At 45.3% G+C, this 22,308-nt stretch overlaps 1 protein-coding gene across 1 annotated transcript in view; it reads left to right on the top strand.

Annotated features, from left to right (window-relative positions):
- Positions 1–12,763: 12,763 nt before the first annotated feature.
- Positions 12,764–22,308, top strand: part of LOC144756141 (butyrophilin subfamily 1 member A1-like) — a 249,173-nt gene continuing 239,628 nt past the window's right edge. Inside the window, exon 1 of the mRNA XM_078645707.1 lies at positions 12,764–12,926. The gene's annotated coding sequence lies outside the window, so the exon portion shown is untranslated. The remainder of the gene's footprint in view (positions 12,927–22,308) is intronic.

Below are 22,308 nucleotides of genomic sequence, written 5' to 3'. Positions count from 1 at the left end.
ACTCTGCGCAACTTCAGGTTAATTCGTCTTCCTCTTCTGTAGACTGATCAGCAATCGGCTCTCCGTCACTTTCGTCAGTTATATCAAGATCCTCAAAATCCTCCAAAATTAAAAATGTCCATTCAGGATCGTGGTATTTTTCGTTCAGTCTTTTTATTCGATCACTCCTTCTTTTGGAGCTTTCTCCAGCTTGTTCTGCAATTCGAGGACTTTTTCTTCTTTCTGCAAGTTTTTCTTCTACTGTTTTTATTCTCAGTCTCAGTTTCTTAATAAATCCCGGTTCAATATTTTTCTTTTTCTTTATTCTTTTAGCTGGCACTGTGATTTGGCTTTCTTCTAATACTCTTTTATTTTCGTTTGTTTGTGGCACTTCTATCTCTGTCTCTTCCCTTCCTATCTGACTAATCCCAGGTCTTGTATCTATGTCTTCTGCCTGGTTACTAAGCTGGCCTTGTTCAGGTGAATTTTGATTTTGGCTTTCGAGTGTCTCTGTTTCTGTGTCCTGAACACGTTTTTCTAATTCTATCTGATCCTGTTCAAGCACTTCGATCTCTTGATTTTCTTCTGCTCGAACTTTTGTACTAGTTCTAGTCTGTCCCTTTTCAATTTCAGGAGTCAGTGGAGGAGTATCGATCACTTGTTCTGTCCCTGTCTGACCTCCCTCTTCGTCCTCAGATTTGATGTGAATCTCAATGATCTGAGGGTCTTCGCCTATGCCTATCTCTTCCTCTCTATGCCACTCTCTATCCTCTTGGGTTCGCTCTCTTGTTCTGATTGGGTCTTCAGTTAAGTCGATTATGGGTATCCAATCATCTTGGCTGGTGCTCGGCTGTTCGTCATCAGCTACTTCAGGACCGGCGTCTGCAGACCCCTCAGCTGGACAACCTTCAGCTCCAGGTTCCTTGTCTGGGACTACTTTCTGTGTATGGCTGGCATGGATCCACTTGGGAACGCCTGCACACTTCACTGCTGTCGTGGTCACCAGTATTATTTGGCGCTTTTCTCCCCACCTCGGTGCAAGGCAACTTGAACGAGTATGCTTCTTGATTCTAACCCAGTCACCAGGAACCAACTTGTGAACTGGAGTTGTCGGGTTGGCGACGGCGTCTTCCCCAATCTGGCGAGAGAGAGAACGCACTTGGTCACCCAGTTGCTTGCAGTATTCAAGTACCAAATCATCAGTAATGCTTAACAGTTTGTATCCTGGTACCCATGCTTGTCTCATCACTCTTCCCATTAGGATTTCATGGGGGCTCAGGCCTGTTTTCCGGTCTGGAATACTTCTGAGTCCCATCAGAACAAGAGGCAAGGCAGTAATCCAATTCATGCCAGTAGAGTCACACATTTTTGCTAATCTCGATTTTATAGTGCCATTTATTTGCTCTACTACTCCAGAAGCCTCTGGACGATGTGCACAGTGCAGCTTTTGTGTAATTCCAAATGCTTTACAGAGCTGAGCGATTATCTAATTCGGAAAATGTCCGCCTCTATCTGATTCAATAGTGACTGGAACCCCGAACCTAGGTATCAATTCTTTCAGTAACAGTTTGGCTACTGTTATGGCATCATTCTGTGTGGCAGGGTAAGCTTCCACCCATTTTGAAAACAGGCAGACAATGACAAGGACATATCTTTTTCCCTCACAACGAGGCATGGTGATGAAGTCAATCTGTATTCTCACAAAGGGACCCCCTGATTTTCCAATGTTTCCCAGTTCAACTACTGTTCTTTTACCAGTGTTGAATTGTTGACATGTTAAGCACCTCTGGCAGAGTGATTCTGCTACCTTCCTGAACTTCGGATTGTACCATGTTTGTTGGAAAACCAGAACCATGGCGTCCCTACCAGTGTGTGAATTTCCATGTATCAATCTTGCCATAGAGGAGAGCAGGTGTCTAGGTAACACAGGCATACCCTTTGGGCCCACAATGACACCATCCTCACTCCTTGGTCGACAACCAAGTTCCTTCCACTTCTCTTTCTCTTCCCAAGGCACAGCATGCTGCCATTCTCTCACTTCGTCCCAGGTAGGCACTTCTTCAAACACCATAAGTTGGCAGCTGTTTCCAGTTCCTCCCAGCTTAATATTTATGGACATGCGGTCTTTAGCACATTGTTTTGCCACTTCATCAGCAAAATGATTTCCCAAAGATACAGCGTCAAGGCCCTTCTTATGGGCAACACATTTGACCACTGCTAATTCTTTTGGTAATTGGATTGCCTCCAGTAAATTTTGTACAATCCCTCCATTCCGAATGGGGGTACCTGATGAAGTCAGGAATTCTCTTTGTAGCCATAATTGGCCAAAGTCATGCACAACCCCATAACAGTACTGACTGTCAGTATACACTGTTATTTGTTTGTCTTTTCCCAGTTTGCAAGCTCTTATCAATGCTATCAATTCGGCTACTTGTGCAGACTTTACTCCAAATAAACACGATGCTTCTTTAATGCTGTCCAAAGAGACTACAGCATAAGCAGCGCTTAGGCCTACAAGTTCGTGTCTCATACATAAGCCATCCACAAAGAATTCCTCATCATGTACAGGCAAAAGGGGTTTCCTTAATGTCGGGGCGGGGTTTAGTACTGAATTCTGTCAGGTCAATGCAATCATGCTCGTTCTCTCCCTGGTCTTCTACAACCATTGAGTCAGGGAGTAAGGTGGCTGGGCTCAGTATATTACACCGAGTAATAACTACATTCGCAGCACCCACGAGAATCCTCTCGTATTTAGTCAGCCGACTAGGGGTGAGATACAGAGTCTTTGTTCGAGTCAGTAAAATTACAACTGCATGTGGAACATACACAGTTACAGGATGTCCCATTACAATGGATTCACTCTGCTCTAAGCTCATGCAAGTGGCAGCTACCGCTTTTAGACACCCAGGTAATCCAGCAGCCACTGGATCCAAAGTGGCAGAAAAATATGCCACTGGGCGTCTAATCGACCCATGCTCCTGGGTTAAGACTGACAATGCACAATTGTCTCGTGTGTCACAGAACAGGGCAAACTCTTTAGAATAGTCAGGCATTCCCAAAGCAGGGGCTGTACACAGGCAGTCTCGTAATTTAGTGAATGCTGTTAGGCTTTCATCATCCCATTCAACTGGGTCCTTTGCTCCTTTCTTGGTCATATTTATCAAAGGCTTTGCTAGGACTGCGAATCCCACAATCCATTGCCTGCAGTAACCTACAACCCCAAGGAACATTCTGATCTCTTTCTGAGTACGGGGTAACTGCATCTTTTGAATTATTCTGACTCTTTCTGAAGTGACTTTTCTGATGCCTTTTTCTATCTGATGCCCCAGATATTTCACTGATTTTGAACAGAACTGCAATTTTTCAGGGGCCACTTTATGTCCCTTTTCACCTAGGTGATTCAGCAAGGCAATGGTGTCAATCACACAATCTCTATGACTCTTCGACGCCACCAAAAGGTCATCTATATATTGTACCAAAACAGACTTCCCAGGTAAGACTAGCGATTCGAGGCATTTTTTCAGGATCTGATTAAAGATAGAGGGGCTTTCTGTGTACCCTTGGGGGACCCTATTCCAAACGTACACGTGACTATTGAAAGCAAATGAGAAAAGAAATTTGCTATCTGGATGCAATGGGATCGAAAAGAATGCATGACATAGGTCAATCACGGTGAACCACTCAGCATCCCAAGGAATTTGATACAGGATTACTGCGGGGTTCGGGACAATAGGACAGCAAGGAACAACGATCTTGTTTACCTTTCTCAGGTCCTGCACTACTCTGTACTTGCCACTAGGTTTCTTGATTCCAATTATGGGAGAATTACAAGGGCTGCTCATCACTTCTTGTATGATGTTTGCTTCTAGTAATTTCTGTATTTCAATGGCAACTCCTGCTCTTACTTCGGCACTCATTCTGTAAGGCTTGGTATTGGGGTAAACTGCTTTTTCTTTCATGGCTATTTGTATGGGATCTACATTTGCCATTAAACCTACATCCTTTCCAGTAAAGTCCCACGCTTCTGATTTCACTGTCTTTTGAAGTTCTTCGGGTAAGTCTTGTACAGTCATTCGTTTAATCTCTGAGTCAGGTCTGATTAACATTAACTTATAGATGCCATCTTCGTCTGGGGTCTGAATTTCAACGCCCTTTGGTGTGCAAAAGATAGTACAGTTCATTTTGCACAACAAATCACGTCCCAGTAAGTTTACTGGACTGGTATCACAAACGACAAATCTATGCATTTCTTTAAAGTTCCCTATTGTAATCTCCATGGGCTCAGTAACTGGGGTACTAATCAATTGATTAGATATACCTACTACCTGGATTGCTTCTCCCGAGAGGGGTAGGTTTGGAACGTCCGCTGTTCTTACAGTAGAACGGGTAGCACCAGTGTCAATCAATCAATCAATCAGTGACACTTATAAAGCGCGCTACATACCCGAAGGGTCTCAAGGCGCTGGGGGGGGGGTGCCGCTACTGCTCGAACAGCCAGGTCTTCAGCTTCTTCCTGAAGGAGAGGTGGTCTTGGGTCAAACAGAAAGGTGACATCATTTCCATCAACCCTTCCTTCAATGTATGGCCCTGACTGGTCACAGAGAAAAGTGTCATTTAACAAATACTGCGAAGTTGCTGCATTTCTGTTCTCATTACCTCCCCAGATTTCTATGTCGTCACCCTGCGGTGATTTTCCCTTAAAATTAGGTTTTGGCGCTCGGGGCACTTGGATTGTTTTTACCTGCTGCTGGGTCTTTCTTGGTCTTTCATTCTGCGTCTGTGGAATTAAATCAGGTGTTTGGGTATTATCATGCTGTAAATATGGACACTCGTCTCGCCAATGTCCAATTTCCCCGCACTGGTGGCAGGGGAATTTCTTTTTAGCTTCTTCTCTGCTCATTTTTACTTTTGGCTTTCCCCCACCCCCAGGGCCTTGATTTTGGGTACTTTTACTCAATTTACTAAATTGCTTTTCCTGTTGTTCTGCGAGCTTTACCTGTGCCCACATCACCTTTTCCTTGAGGGCCTTTTTCTTATCTGCCATCTCGTCCTCACAGTATTTTGCATACCGTAGGACCTCGTCTATTTTCTTGGACTGCCAACAGATTTTGTTATCTTTGATCCACTGACAAATTTCGGGTCTTAAACCGTTTACAAACCTGTAAATGAAGTGGGTCATATCCTTCATCTCGATGTTATCTATGCCGCTGTATGTTTTAAACACCTGTAACAGTCTTTCATAAAAGGAGTGCACAGTCTCGTCCCTTTCCTGCGTAGTTCTATCTATTTTTGTCCAATCAGTTTCCTTTGCGGGCACTTTTAGCTTCAAATGTTGAATTACTTGATCATATTTCTTCATCACTTCTTTAGAGGGTTCCCCTTTTCTAGAGTCCCTCGGGTACTCCTCACTAGGCCATGCTATGGCTATTTTACACTCGGTCCATAAGTCTACCGGAACCACAATATCAAAGAACCCATCCAAATCTTTCCACAGGCATTTCTGAACCTTTACAAACCTTTCCACCTGCCTGTACCAGTCCACAGGCTTCTCTCGTAATTTTGGGAAATCATTTGTAAAGGACACAATATCCTGTCTGGACCATGGAACATGTATGTATTTTCCACCTGGCACTTCACGCATAGGACATAACTGTTCTGGTTTATCAGCTTCTTTTAGAACAAACTGAGGAGTCACTTGTTTAGATCTAGCCTCCTCTTTCTTTTTGGCCCACCTGGCTTTCCACCTGTCCACATCTCCCCATTTCTGTAATACTGTCAATAACTCTTTGACCTGTGCCTTCTTCCCTGACATGTTCGGGTTTTCCAGATCCTTGTCTGAGAAATCTGCTCTGTACGGTTTTTGCAAAGGCTTTGATTTCGAGATATCTATTCCCATACTAGATGCAGTGTCAGTTAGTTTTTCATGGAGTACCCTGGCATTTCGAGTAAGGCTCTTGCAGATAAACAACAGCTCTTCTTCTGTGTAGGTATTTAATCGATCTAATCCTACATTTCCTGCCATAAGTTCTTCTATTTCTACTCTCAGTTTGTAGAGATCTAGAGGTTTTGACTGAAGAGTTTGTTTTGCTAATTCTCGACTCCATCTCTCAATTTCTTCAGGAGTTACTACCGTGACACTCTTAGTACCCGAAGTTGATTCCATTTGAATCTCCCTCGTATTGAAAGGATTATGTCTTTTCTGCATCCTTTTTCCTGGTTCCCTAATGGGCATATGCATTAACGACACTTCAGACTCACATTCACTTGTTAAGTCGTCTACAATTAAGGGCTCTGATCTCGGTTGGGCTACAACTGGGGTAATAACTGGAGTTCTTGGACTTCCCTGTCGATCCCCATACAATGGAACCACTGGTCCAATAGTAACCGGAATTGTTAAAGACTCAGGACTTGCATTTAACTGAGAAATCCTTTGAATTATTTCAGCTCTCTGCTTAGCTAGTGCTTCTCGTTCTCTGTCCTCCAATATCCTTTCAACGGAATAGTCATGTAATACTTGTGGGGTTAAAGTTGGAGCACAACTCGGGGCAGTGGGAGGTGTCTCTCTGGGTCTTTCACCATAACTAGGTCTTGGGGGCAAAGTTCCTGTACCTAGTGATCTGGGTTCTTCCTCATATGGAGGGTTTAGGAACGGCATTCCTGAACCGGATGGTCTTGCCTCACCTTCGTAGGGAGATCTAGAGCAAAAGTCTCTTTCCCGGGAGTATCTTGTGTCCCCACTAGCTGGCATTCTTGGATAAATATCCCTTGCATCTACGGGACCTAAACTCTCGGTATAGGGAGGCATGAAGCAACCCCCTCCCACACTGGCAGATCTGGCCTCTTCCTGGGGCGGAGGTCTTCGAGAATTATCCCCTTCACTAGAAGGCCGGTGTCCTTCATTATAAGGAGGTGGACTTCTTAAAAACAGGTCATCTAACAATTCATCATCCAACTCTCCAATAGGCACCCAGTGTTTGCACTTTTCTGTTTTCTTCTCCCCTGCAGGAGGACCACCCACTGGCATCATTGGAAACAGTCCCTCTACAATCATATTCTGTCTCCACTGTTTCATCTTTTTGTCACGAGTCTCTTGTTTCAATTTCGGATAAAATTTTGTTAACCCTTTATCCATTCGTGGCTTATCCCTTTCAAAAGCTTCAATTTCCCATTCCTCTAGTGCTTCGTACTGCGTTAATCTAGGTCTGGGATGTAAATCATTCATTCGGGTTCTCAAATTAAATAGAATTCTGCCATTAAATGTACCTTAAAAATGGAAAAGCCAATACTCCGTCATCTTTCGTGTACTCCACCCAATTTTCCAACCATACACACGAGTGGTACCCTTTATCGAACATCATGAAAGATGCGGGAGTATTCGGTGGCGGGATGACAACACCTTCTCTGGTTCTAATCGGTTTGTCCTTTTTGAAGTAATTCTTTACTTTCTTTACAAGGGACACTTTTCTTTTGTTTCCGTACATAATGTCGTTTTTAACACCTTTCCAATGATCGTTCTCAAACCCTAAATGTCGCGGATCAGGTCTAGTATGCGGTCTGTACGAATGCCACATACGATTTCTGCGAGTGACTTTGTTTACAAAATCACCCCCAATCCAAGTGCGTCTCTTAATTTCGTGCGACCAATGAAATGCACGAATTTAAATATTCTCGATCAATGGGTGCGCGGCCTTTCGCGAGACAGGTTCTCACGCTTCGGCACTCACCCCTCCTTTACAATTCCAGCTCCGCTACGCACCCGCTGCGTCTACCAATCCCAGCGCGGCACAGAGTGACGTCAGAGCAGCTTCTCGACTGACTCCCTCCTTCACAAGGTAACGGAAACTTTCTTTCTTTCTAAAGTGCTAGTGCTTGGTTATTTAACAACGAATACACATTCGCCACTGTACTCAAGTGTCTAGACAGGAAAGATTTGTTTCACTGCAAGTAAACTACTTCCATTTACTTTTCACACACTACGGATAGATCTCTTCTGCCTACCCTTCACACAAGCATTGGAGAACCTGCTACTTCCCTAGACTCATCCACCTTTCCGGGATATATCCAAGTCTTAAAGTTTCACCAGCGAGCCCCTTTGCTTTCACCCAAGCTCCGATGAACCTGCTACTTTTCCGGTGTGGCCCTCACTAGGTTATGCCACAATAGGAATTTTGCCAATGAACCTCGTTGCTAACATTCATTCAATCATATATTCAGAAAACCCTAGTTAGTGCTTCCAGTTCTACCTAACCTGCACTAACCTTCCTGGAGCAAGTGACCTCAAAGCAAGTGGATTCACTTCACCACTCGCTATTCAATTCCCCGGGGATTCCCAACAACATAGAAGACGTTTTACGAACGAATGGATAAATACATATAACAGTATAATAACAAGAATAACGATTTTAAAACATTTCATAATCTTTTCAAAGCAAACATTTCAAGTGAGTGATCAAATCACCTGAACTGCCTACCTTCTTAGCAGCAACAAGGTTTGTTGCTTAGCAGCATCCAACTTATCTAACTTATCTAGTCCTACCTAACTTTAACTATTCCCTAACCATCCTCTGTGCTACCAGTAAATTACTGATAGAGATCGGGGGTCACCTGACCAATAATTTCACCATATAGTTTTCGGGCCCATAAATTTGAATTCACCATAGACATTAATCAGGCGACCTCACAATTCTACCATCAGCAACCCTGAATTCCTCTATTTTATTCTAGTGTACCCGACTTACCAATCCACCGTTACGGGTACCTATGACCACAATGGATCAGGGAGCTAGCTGTAAAGGAAAGGCAGGCAAAATACAAACCCAACTTCATAAACTTTGATTTTCATAAAATGACCACGGACAACTGAGAAGTTTTAAAGGTTTTATCTAGAAATCAGTATTTGCGAGTATTAGGCTTACAGTTAAAAGGCAATCAATAATCAAGATAACAAAAAGTACGTAACCATACAAGAAAAGTGTAAGGGCAATCATTAAATTTGTAACTAGAGTGACAGGGAACACGCTAAGATGACTTTAACGGAAACTCAAGAATGGACATCTATAAATGAGCAAGCTTATTGCATGTACTAAAATTATGCTATTGGGACGTACTTCATGAGAGAGAATTTAGAAACTTATACACCTATAGAAAGGGTAAAAGGTGGAAAACCGCTATAATTTTAACATTATTATTTCAAGAATAGAATTCAGGAGAAAAATATAAACCACATTTAAATTCATAAACAGTATGGAGAGAATTGTGCTCTAAAAGGTAGGGTAACATAGGAACATGCTATGAAAATTCAAATGGTCATTCATATAGTAGATTGCGGAAAGCATGGAAAATATAACATGTGCAAAGGTATGTCTTTATTGAAGCAAAGACAGAGAATAGAAAGGTGCAGTATAGAGTTCTCAGCCCTATCTATATATTTACCTAGAAGGGTGTGAAAACCAACCCTGGCCACGGATCAGTCAAGGACAGGAAATACCCCAAGGAATAGCAGTCATCAATGGGACAGCAGGTGCAGAATGGACACCCCAGGACAGGACAGGAAACCCAGATTAGGATCAGGACAGGACCACCAAGGCACGACCAGCACCTGCAGTTCGGAAGCAACGCCTGCGCTCCACCCTCTCTGCAGCTATCAGTCAGAACCCCGATTGAGTTAGCGAACTCCTCAGCAAAGTGCTCCGCCAGCACTTAAGGTTTAGTAAAACCTTAAAAGTCTATGGTCAATTTCGGACAGAGTGCTCCGCAGCGCTCTGTAAATTTAGTCACCTATTGAGTGCGTTGGGTCAGTGACAGGTCAGCTATTCAGACAAGTCGGACAAATTCTATAGCTAAACCTAGGCTAGATATACTGTTTTCGGGTCAGTGTACCACCCCCCAATGTTGCAAAGTGTCAGAATCCACAATTTCGATTGGTCCCAAAGTAGGCTAGGTTAACACACCAATCAGAACAGACTATTGCAAGCCTAAATTTACATTCTTGGGTACCGCCTAGCAAGATTGGGGTTCCCATGAGAAGTCGCACTGAATACAATAGGAAGAATACATTGTTAATAATGTAACACATTTTAGTTTCTCTGGCTGGGTGAAGGTGCATCTTCCCAGGCACATCTTGGCAGCGACTTTCTCTTGGCGCTGTGTCAATGCCACCTCGCTACTTCTGATTCTGCGCAGTACTGCACTCCAACATCGACTCCCAAGCACCCCATCACCCCTCCGTACCGAGGATACATGAAAAGTAAGCGAAAACAAATTAAAACACAGAAATAAATGATATAAACTACATAACCTGATTGTATACTTATGAATTATCACTATAAAAATATACTATGCAATTATTTATTAGTGCAATACATAATAACACGAGAGCATCTGCACAAGCTTCACCACATTATTACACAAGCAGCCATCTTATGGCTATTACGCATGCGCACCCTTTCCCTCCATAATTATAACTACGTCATGTCACGTGAGTGTGACTAACGCATGCGCAGAAGCAATATTCTAAACGGTCGGCCATTTTAAAGGCACAAATTAATCGTATTAGTAAAACACATAGGCAAGCATCACTAGGATACATGTATATAGTAAAAATAAAGGAAATTAGTAAGACGTACAATTGGATTTCAGAGTTATACATGAATCGAGGTTCTTGATTTCAGCAAGTCGCGTAATGTGCGAAATCTTGCTTCATCAGCAGCACCCATCTTCTGCTGTGTACCCATCTCTCTCGTGTGCCTGACGTCTGCGTGCTGTGCAAGGATCACCGCACAGGTCTCATTCTTAGAATGCCCCGGCTCGGGTCTGAAGGGGCTGATGTGTTAAGCCTGGAATGCCGCTGCAGTCTGGTTGCCAGTCCGCTCTGCAGATCCGCAGTGAGCACTCACTTCATATCTTGCAAAAATACAGCAGGTTTGGCTGAGAGAATACGGGCCTAGGACCCGCTCTAAAGTTTACTTTCAGCTTTCATTTTCAATGCCCTCTCTGCCTGGTGACATTGCTTCTGTTTTGCCTGCTAACCAGTGGGGTCAGCACAACATCAGCAAGTGAAAGTGAAGGGGAAGGTGTTTATTTCGTGGGTGCCCATGTTAGTTCCCGTTTGTGCGCTCGCCCGTGCTGCTATGTGCACGCCCGGCCGCACGTGTGCCTGGCTTTGTGTGTGCTCTGGGAAAGGGCATATTTTTACCTCAGACTCCTCTGGGATTCAAAAAGGAGAAGTTCCCCTCCCCACCCAGTTTTTCGCCACCTCCCGGGCTGCACTTATGTCAGAAAAAGACAACGTTTCGCTGATTGCCTAGCTTCGCCGCCTATGGGGGTTTATGCGATGATAGGTAGATGTCTAGGGAACCCCACATATTCGCCGGTCTCTGTGCACACAACAGGAATGTAACCTGCAACGCTCCTTTCTGTTTTCTTCTTCGACCTTTCTCTATCCTTTCTATCCTCCGGGGCGTGGGACCAAGGATGTCAACCAAGCAAGCAAGGGGGCGGAGGACGACATCGACAAGCAGAACTCGAAAGACTGGCAATCGGACTAACCCCAATAAGACTGGAAGCTGGTAGCGAACTTCCCCCCCCCCACCCCGGGCGTTTTCTTCTTTTCTCTTCTCACCCCCCCTTTTTTTTTTCTTTTCTTTTCCCTTTTCCCTCCACCCATGTATATTCTATGCTCCATGTAAATATATATTTTTATACAATAAAAAATTACAGAAAAAAAAAAAAAGAAAAAGACGTTACGTTTCCAGCAATTTTTTTTTCTTTTTTGGATCCATTTCACAGGGGAGCAAATAGACGAACGGAGGAAAGAGAGGGTAAAACCCATTTCCTGAAGACTCGGTTATCAGGAGCGAGACTGAAAGAGAAGGAAGACTCAGAGGCTGGCGTCACTGTGGCGAGCGCGCACAGTTTAATTTATGGGGACAATGGGAGGCCATACACGCGCGCAGGAGCACCATTTTATTGGCCAAGACTGAAGAAGCTTGATTGCAGGCACAGACTCGCAGCCGTCTCTCTGCCGAGAGTGAGGGGCCCCTGGAGCGTAGGGCCCCCCTCCCCGCACCGCAGGGGCTGCGTGGGCCTGTGTTACGACCCTGGAACGACGACGAGGGAAACTCGTCGGCGATGCAGCAAGTAAATTTAAGTTTCCCTCGTCGTTGTCTGTCGAGTGCCGCCTCACCGCTCTTACCTGCACGGGCCGCAACTGCTGTGCAACACGGTTGAAAGTAAAGAAAGAAAAGAAGCAATATGACTCGACCAGCGTTTACTGCGTCAAAGCGCATGTTTTCTTTATACTTTCAGCCACGCTGTACAGTAGCTATGCTGCTGTATAATGTGACTGAAAAGAAAACATTGACAAAGCCAATAGACCTCTCATAGACGAGACTAATTACATAAATGCCAATAGGCCCGATTCAGGTGGGAGACTCCTGCTGATTTTTTGGAGCAAACAACTGCTTACTTTTACCTGTCTCCCCCCCAACATTGCCTGGGCATCCATGCAAACCAATATAGAAATACATTCCCCTGATTTATTTTTCCCTAAAATCTCCTACTTCCCCGTTTGGAAATGTTGGCCTGCATGTAATTGGTTTTGCCAATGCTTGTTTATTGACAAGCAGGAGCCTATTCTCTTTCCCAGTCTGATCCTGAGCACACTCTAGATCAGAGTTACGCAATGGATTAGACATGATAAATATTATGTCCTTTTGGCCGCTATGTCTGAACCCGTCCGGTGAGAACGCTTCCACTTTCGTTTTCGGCCGTGATGAGGCAGTCCGAAACCTAGGCTGCCTGTTCCAACAAGAGAAAGGGCGTACAGGTGACACGAGGCCCCACTTTTGTTCCAGGAGTTTGTTCCAAAGGCCATCGAGGATCCTTGCACCGAAGACCGACATCTCTCCTCGTATGTCTGTGGGGCTGCGTCAGCTCATGCCAGGAAAGTAAAACAGTTACATTTTTCAAGCAGAGCAAGAGAGGGAAAAATGGGTGCGGCAGATGAAGGGCGGGGGCGCGAGGAAAATAGGGAGAAAGAACTGCAGAGTTGGGAGGCAGAAATAAAAAATAGAGGGGAGTTGGGGCAGAGGAGCAAGAGAATGAGAGGTAGGATATGGGCAAAGAGAGGAGGGAAGAAAGAAACTGAATACGTAAGAGAAGAGGTGAGGAGACGGAGTTTGGCAGCGAGGCTGCTTTGTTGCCAGGGTAACCAATTGTAGACTCGTTTGTTCTAATTCATGGCACCAGGTGCGTTCCTCGCTGCCACGCTCAGTGGAATCAATGCTTTAAATGGGCAGGTGCTATCAGGTACTCTGTACCTGGATTTCTTTAATTCGGAAGGGATAGTACCGGCACTGCTCCAATGCTTTTAATGGGAGAGTTCGGCACTTCTCAGCAGCACACAGGTTTTCTGTGACAAGGAGTGCCTGCTGCACTTCGATATTTTCAATTCTAGCACTGAATGGAATCAAGCTGAGACCAGGACCGGCTTTAAGGCCCGGCAACGCGTGCCATGGCACCGGGGGCCAAGCTCTGGGTGCGCTGTGTTTTTAATGTCTTATGGGCTTTAAAGTAACTGCTGCAGAGTTACATGCACTCTCAGAAATTTTCAGGCAACAATAAAAACGTCAAGGTTACTTTGGTTATTAATGTACCTGCCAAAGATAGGGCAATTCTAGTCTAGTCGCAGTTTTAACTCTCCATAAGGTAGAACCTGTGGCCACTGGTGGGAACGGGGGTTGAGCAGAAAAAACACCCTTATCTTTTCATCGGCCGCGTCTCTCCTCCGCTTCTCTGCTCTGCCTGACTCCAGTACGGAAGAAGCTGCAGGAAGGACCCGGCACAGAAGCTCCCCTTAGCCAATCAGAACCACTCAAAGCACTATTGTGATTGGTCTGAGCACCGTGGATCAGCGCTTCGATCGGGACAGGGAGCCGGTGCATATTCCCCACCAGGCTGTCAATTACAGCCTAGTGCAGAATATGCAAAGTGTGCATGATTGCTTGGCACACTGAAACGGCCATTCAAGCAGTCATGCGCACTTAGTGTGCACAGTCCACTCCTCCCACCCTGAGCCACCAGCCAGCCACACCCTTACTCAACCCACAGCAACCAAAAATAAATCCATAATAACCTTGTTAATATGGTTTTATTTTCCCCCTTTTCACGGCTCTAAGAGCAGTGGGGCGACGCTCCTCTGCCTTAGCAGAGGAGCCGCCACTAAGTAGAGATGAGTGTTAATGCTGCACAAGCGCATATACCCTGCATATCACAGAGTTGTATTTTATGTAGCTGGCTCAGTGGGTTACTGCTTTTGTCACGGAGATCCTTTTGTGACGTGTGGATCATAAGTTACAATCCTAATATGGCACAGTGAGCTATGACCTGGCATCAGAGATTTGCATGACATGTTGAGTAATGATTTGCTGTTTTGATTTTTCCTTGTCTGTGTTGTGTGGTCGGATTGAATTGTTTCACAGGATCAGCACTGTGAGTGGATGGCTGTAAGTAATGGCCAAAATGGCTGGAGAGTCCTGCAGCGCAAGTTTGTAGTACCAATATCTCTGGCACTTCTTCAAGGGACCGCATGTGTAGTTGTCAGCAGAGCACAACACCCCCTACACCCATTGGGGTAAAAGGACCTCCGTAACCCCTTTTGTGTGTGCCAGCCCAGGCTGCTGCAGCTCCCAGGACACACACATATCTTTAGCTGATATGTCTTGTACTTAAAATCATTACAGTATAAAATACAATGAACTTCAATAAAATACAGTAAAATACCCCCCCCCCTCCATCTTGGCCAAACCAGGTAAAATCATTGGTTCAGCTATATTGTCCCAAGACTAGCTGTGTTCACTACTATTATACATTATTAAAAGAATAAGGGTTTTGAATTCACCACGAGACCACGCTTACTGGAGTCTGAGAGACGTATAAAGGTTCGACATCATCAGTCACACTGCGGACTTCTTCAGACCCTTAGTCGACCCAGGTTAAATACCTCCGTCCGGTGGTACTAGTTTCTTTTCGGCGTCTCCCTGAGTTACCTATGGGCTGCCAACTTTGGAGCGACCGGGAAAGCGCTAAGCCCACTATCGGGGCCCATCGGGGTAGTAGCCTTTAGTTGGGAGTCGAGTGCCATTTTAACTTGATGGATGAACTTGCCTACCCTGGCTAATAAGCAGGTCGTGGATTCTGAAAAACACCAGTCCGAGGCCTCTCTGCATGTTCTATGGCCCAGAATTCGTAATGCCGGACGCAGCAATCGCTGTCGGTCGCTGGCCAACTTTGTGCAGCAACATAGCAGATGTAGCCAGGATTCTCTGCGATAGTTGCAAAGTCGGCAGGCAGTGGCTCCGTCCGTGCGTGCCCAAATTGGATTAAAGTCCGCAATCCTGAGGGCCAAAAGGCGCATAAACAGAATTTTCTGTCTTGCTTCGATTGTTAGTGAATCTTTCAGGTATGGTTGGGGTTTACCGGGGATGTAGGACTTGTCCAGGGCCAGTGTTAGTGGATTATGCCGGAGCGAGGAAAGGTCAAACTCAAAGGAAATAGACTGGACTTGGCGCTTAACGGCTTGGGCCCAAGCGGAATATGGAATTTCATGAAGATGCAGGCTCCTTCCCTCGATCTTCAGAACTTCAATGGCTAGTTCCACCTTGGAGTGCCATGGGGAGCCTGCTTCGCCAAAGATGGTTTTTAGCGAGTGCTTTAAGGTGTTTTCGGGCGATTTCAGAACTCTAATGTAATATTTTAGCAAGTCCCCCAGTAGTGCCAACTCAGGACGTTTCAGGCCTATTTCTAGTCTGAGCCTGTTGTTCCGTGCCTGTCTAGGGGCCCGTAGCACCATCTTATATGCTTTCACCTGGGCCGCTTGGACCACTTTCTCAAAGGCCCCTGGGTAGGCTATATGGCCGTACGTGATGGCGGGGATCAATTTAGCCCTGACTACTGTCAACATCGGATCTGCAGAGGGACTGGCCAAGCCACGGCTTAAACGTCTTAAAGACGAAATTATTTTGTCAATTTTTGATTTAAGCTCCTTCAGGTGTTTAACTGCAGTGGCCCTCTCTGATACCCATGTACCCAGATAGTTGTAGGATGGGGCCGTGGTGATTCGGTGCTCCCCCAGGGACCATGAAGCTTTTGTTTTGTGATGGTATTTGCCAAAGATTACTCTCTTGGTCTTGCTCACATTGATACGTAGCTCGTTCTCCTTGTTGTAGGTGGCAAGACTATTTAAGGCTCTTTGAAGGCCTACCCTGGTGTAGTCCATGATTACTGTATCATCTGCGTACTGGAGCGTACCCAGGACCAGCTTCCCCAATCTGGGGGGTGCTAGGTTAGCATCTTTCAGGGCATGCCCCATGTCCGCAGTGTACAGATTAAAAAGTAGGGGGGCCAAAACACACCCCTGCTTTAAACCAGAATTAGTGGCAATTCTTGTGGTTGCGATTGTGGAGCTTAGTTTCACCTGGACCCAGGTCCCCTCGTAAAGTGCTTTTATGGCTTTTATAAGATCTTTGGGGATCCACCAGGTCTCTAGTTTTGCCCAGAGCCGGCTTCTGTTCACTCGGTCGAAGGCCCTTGAATAATCTATAAAGCAACAGAACAGGGGCAGCTTATTCCTCGTGTTAGCCTTCTTAGCGAGGTACGAAAGCGCTATGATGTTGTCCAGCGTGGAACAGTTAGCCCTGAAGCCGGTCTGTGAGGGCGGAAGAATACCGTTCTTATCCACCCAGGTCTCCAGGTCCTTTAGAAGAAGGCGGGCGTAAACCTTAGCTTCAATATCAAGGAGGGCTATCAGTCTGTAATTAGCCGGGTTCGAGTGGTCACCTTTTTTATGAATGGGAAAAGGATTGAGCCTTTCCAGGAAAATGGCAAGATTGCGGTTGCGAATGAGTGGTTAAATAAAGGAGTAAGTTTGGATGCGAAGAAGGCTGGATCGGTCATGAAAACCTGGGCGGGGATCCCGTTTGGGCCAGGGGCGCCGTCGGTTCTGATGGCCTTGATGTGCTTTGCTATCTCCGCCTCCGAGAATTTTCCAGGTCGGGTCGGTCTTGGTTCTTTGTTCAGGGCGCTTTCAGTTTTGATGGTGGTAGCTGCCGCCTTGGACCACCCGGTGTTGCAGTGAGACGGCCGATTAGGCTCACAGGTGTACAGCCCCTTTGCATACTGTTCCCACACTTTTCCTGCAACACTGTTAGCCTTATTTGTGCCTCCTGGTGACAAGCTGTTGATGTAGCGCCAGAGCTTGCTATTGTCTTTTCCTTTAATTAAGGAAAACACTGTCAGCCAGTTCTGTTTGGTCCGCTTTCTTTTCAATTCCCAGATATTCTTTTTGTAATTGGCGCGCAAAACGGCAATGGGGGGCCCTCCTGGCAGGTGGATACCTTTCTTTTTTGCCCTCACTGCCTTGTTGAGTGCATACTTGATCTGATTAAGGCTGTGGGTTTTTAGGCGGCCTGGCCTGAAGTTTTTTTGACTGCTTCTTGGTTGGTGAGTGTTGCCCAGGCACTTCAATATATCCTTGGTCAATGTTTCCCATAGGTGTATGGTGTTCTCACTGTCTTGTGGCCTTAGTACTGCCACCCTGTTGGCTACAAATGCCGTGAGTCTGTGGCTAAGGTTGGTTGACCATTTTATTCTTTTAAGGACTAAATGGTGTTCTTCGCCTGTGGTCGTACCAATTACTTCGTAGGGGTCCGCCTGTTCTCGTGTCAGATTGAATGTGGCACGGAGGGGCCTGTGGTCGCTTTCGGCTGTGTCATCCACGGTGAAATTGCAAAGTTTGTGAGCCAGTCCTGCATTAATGAAAATGTAATCTATAGTGGAGACATTCCTGAAGGTCGGATAGGCGGTCCATGCGGGGTGGTTCATTTTTTGTGTCCTGTGGCTGGATTGCAGTTTGTAGTTTGCTAGAAGTTCAATCAATTGAACTGACTTCTTACTAGGGGGAGCCACAGGGATCAGGTCCAGGCCTCTCAGATTAAAATCACCGGCTATAATTACGTCGTAGTGCAAGCGGCTTATTAATAGGTCTTCCAGGACGATGGTAAGTGATTCCAAGACGTGAGGGGAATAGAGTTTTGCTGGGTTGAGATAGCAGTTGATTAGTAAAAGCGGGCGGGGTGTATGATCCGCTCTCAGCCCTTCTATTGTGATGGCTTGCAGGTCAGATGACTCCAGATCTAGTTCTTTTACATTAAATTTGCAGGCGTGGCTTACGAAGATGGAAAGACCCCCTGACGGGCGACCAAAGATCGTCCTTTTGGTTGCTGATTTGAAATATTCGTAAAAGCCAGCTATTGGGGATGTTGACCTCGCCCAGGTCTCCTGGATACATAATATATCCCCCTGTGCAAGATAATCAAGAGTGGATGTGTCCCTGCGGATATTATTTAGCCCCGCAATGTTCCATGAGATGATGGTAAGCTTGCGATCTTGGCCCCTTGATGGATTTACGCGTACAGTGTTTTCATAGGTGTGGGCGAGGTTAGGAGCCCTGTCTCCATGTGTCCTCCGTGAGAGCCAGTCTTTGCTGAGGCCGCTGCACACTGCACTGCTTTACTTTTAGCAGGATTTTTATTTTTAGCGGGGTTTTTGGCCTCCCTGATTTCAGCCCCCCGTCTGGACTGGTGGATTTTGTGCCTTTGAGGACCGAGATAGGTTCTTGAAGGCCATAATGAGGTCTGAGGACGTGCGGATATTTAGCTGATATGTGTTGAGCAGCTCTGGAGATGGGGCTTCATTGGAAGCTTCTACAAAGGAGAGGTGTGGCGCAGCAGCTAGAGCAGCTGACTCCGGTGAAGCGGCAAGAGCGGTTGACTCTGAAGCGCGGGGCTCATGGTTCGATACCCACTGCAGGCAGCAGCTCAGCTCTCCATCTTGTGACTCTGGGTAGTAGCTCAGTGGCGTAACAGACCCACCCCCCCACAGTGTGGGGGGCACTCTTCTATTTAGAAGGGGGGCCCCCTCAGCTTGTTTGTCCAGGGTGTGTGTTTCCTGTAAAGCAGCTGCAGTTTGCAGCCTGCTTTGAGCTGCTCTGTGCTGACACAGGCTGACTCAGAAGTGAAGAGAAACAAAATAACTTTGGTTTCACTTTCACTCCGAGCCTGCTAGGCCCCTTACAAGCGCAGATGCCCCTCTCCTCAAAGATAGTGTCTTCCTTAGAGCACTGCTTGTCTGAGAGGGCAAGAGGCTGCACTGAACTTACTGGGGCAGAGATAATGTTGCTACCTTTAATTGCAATAGACAAATATAGCCATCTGTTCACAATTTAACAATTTGCAAAAAGGCCCCAATAAGTTTCTGAAATAGAACTTGGCCTTTCTGCCTTTGTCAGGGTCACCAGGGCAGCTGTAGAGCACACTTAAAGTGTTTTCTTCTTACATTGCCTGTTTAAACTATGAACTAATAAGGGGAAAAAAATATCAATCTGATTTTTCTAATTGTTGTACCAGCCGGGACATTAAAATACAGCTCATGTCCATATAAAACCAGTTACGTGGCAACCATAGGAGGAGGATGTGTGCAACTGCTGAAACATAACCAGGACTCTATTTAGGGGCAATGGAGGGGCAAAATATAGCTGGAATGTTGTATGAGTGATGAAGGATGTGGAGGGGTGATTGCATATGAGTTATTGTGGCAGATGAGCGCTAAGGAAGTGGACCCCCTCCCTCAAACAGCTCAGGGATAGCATTTGTTTGAATAGTTAAATCCAGGCATGGTGTCCTCTGCACCCAAGGGGAGTTGTTGTGTGGGGAAGTAATATATGTCAATCCAAGCAGGTAAACTGAAAAGGTAACTCAATTACAAGTATTATAAATGTATTAGCCAAATCAGCAATTACCCATGCCTGCTTGGACTATCACAGACATCTGCACTATTTTCTCTATGCGTTTTTTATTGTATGCATTGTCTAGAATATCACTAGTGGGTAATGTTCCCTCTAATTTTTTTCCTCTGTGTGCGGCAGTGTAAGGTCTCTGTGCGCTGCAGCCAAGGTTATGTGCGCCAGGAACCAGACCGTGTGTGTGGGTGCAGCGTCTAAAAAAGGGGCGCTGCCAACATTAAAGTGAATGTGCCTATGGGGTGCTTTTACACAAAGTGTAATAAAAAGAAAGAAAGCTTTTGTAGCGAAATTACCTGAGTTAATGCCTAAAGAAGATGTGAGGGAAGTGGTTTAATATAGGGTGTGGTTGTGCATCCTCACTGTGTAATAAAAGCACAATTAAGTATCAGGTCCGTATGAAAAACCTTAGCTCAGTTCTGGGTAGCTGTGGTTCGGAACCACAGCAGTCAGGCTCTGAGCCACAGCAGTCAGGATTTAACAAATGAACAAGTGATAAGCATTTAGCAGTACCAAAACAGTTGAATATAAAGAAAAACATTTTTGCATTTTTGTCTTAAAAAAACACTTCAATGACAAAAATCCACATAAGTGTACCGGTGATATGAATTTTCAAAGAAACAATAAATCACAGATTTTGACTTAGAACAATAAATCACTGCAATGTACTGCGACTTTCGATTTAGAGTTAGCCATCAAAAGTCACTTGGCAACCAGCTCCGAACTGAGCCAGTCACAGGGAACAATAAGGTACAGAGTAACAGTTACCTTGCAGTTAAAGCAGTCTCCACTCTAGTTCCATAGTCTACTGGTGAAGCTCCATAGGAATCAAAGGAGTAGTAGTGATGCAAGGGATAAAGGATGCTGAGCAGGTGTCGGGGGACCTTCCTGTGGCCATCCCTCAATCCATGAACATAGTGAGGCAACTTTGGTCCCAGAGGTCTTGTCCCTTGAAGTTCATGTGAAGTGCAGCCAAAAAACAGATACAACTGGGCCTCCACTACCGCGAAACCCATTGTTTCTTTTAAATGTCAGTAACTCCCTTGTCAAGCCACAAACCTGTACTCCAATGACTCTACCGGGTCCAGCACAGTCGGGTGAAACTTTTGAGGGCCTGAACTTGATCTCTTAGACTGCACTTTAGCAGTCAGTGACAATTATGTGTTCTTAGCTACCAACTCACCATGGCAGGCTTCTTCAGCTTTTATGGCCCTGTATATGTTTTAATAGCCAATGGGCTACCAGTTCTCCTCTCGCCTAGGGACGACATCCAGCGAAGAGTGGCATCTGGCTAGCCCAAAACATACCATTCTACCCATTCCCAAAAAGGCAGAACCTTCCCTTGATGTGTGAGGCTCCCTAGTCCATCCCAAAGGTGTGTCCACCTGGGGGCTATCTACCCATGGAAAAAAGGTTTGGCAACAGCTTCTCTCTTTGTCCGAAATGCCAGCCTATCTGCTAAATCAAAAGAGCAGCACCTCTCGAGTGTGACTACCATTTGCCCTTCAAATATGGCTTTCCCTTTGAAGCTCACCTTTTTGGCTCACACCCTGTTTGGCCTTCCAGCTAGAATGAAATCACACCTCCTGCCTTGGCAGATCCTTTGTTTTCCTTCCTGAATATGGTTCTCACCTGTCCCTAAGAGGGCAGAAGGCTGTCAAGAGAACAAAAGCTTGTGTGCAACCAAAAACAGTCGGGAAATGTTGGGCAAAAAAGTGGCAACTTTCTAAAGTTGCCATGTGTGCAAATGTTACATTAAAATCGACTAGTTACGCACTACCATCTTTTAGTAAAAGTCTACCCATATGTTGAACATAATGGAAGTATGCGTGGGTCTGCACAGTTGTTTAAGTGAGGTGTGTTTTGGAGTCATGCAGGGTCATGGAAGGTAGGGATCTCCAAACATGTTGTAGTTACTTTATGCACAAACAATACAAAATCCTAAGATAAAAATATGATTGGACTTGAAGGAACTATGAAAAGGACAAGGCAGAATGCAAAGTCTTTTGTGTTTTCCCCAATAGTAGCAGCAGGTTTCCACCAGTTGGCGTTCAATGGGTAACACAGAACCACTTTATTTTTTCCCCGCTTTCTATAGCACAAGCATGGTCACGGGTTTAGATCGCTTTACAAGAAGTCGGGTTGTAACAGTTGAAAAGAACAACCATTTAAGTAAAAACAGTGACTAGAGTTAAAACATATAAGGTATTTGCCCAAGCATCTATCTAGTGGGAAGGCATTCAGCCTTTGTCAAAATTGTATTTTGAAGAGGTTGATCTTGAGACATTGGACTGCTGGGCACATTACGTTTGAGTGACTGTATAGTCACAATATTTTATACTGCACACCTTGTTGTAAACAAAATGAGGTATACCAGGCACTTACAATAGCCAATGGCAAAGATGCACAACACAGTGTTTCCAAACACATCGCACGTATATATGGTCATCATCCTTATTAAACATATCTAGCCA

Source organism: Lissotriton helveticus, chromosome 5_1 (genome assembly GCF_964261635.1).
Source record: "Lissotriton helveticus chromosome 5_1, aLisHel1.1, whole genome shotgun sequence".
Lineage (NCBI taxonomy): Eukaryota > Metazoa > Chordata > Amphibia > Caudata > Salamandridae > Lissotriton > Lissotriton helveticus.
The sequence above is the reverse complement of the archived record's forward strand: the minus strand, read 5'-3'. Positions and strand labels throughout refer to the sequence as shown.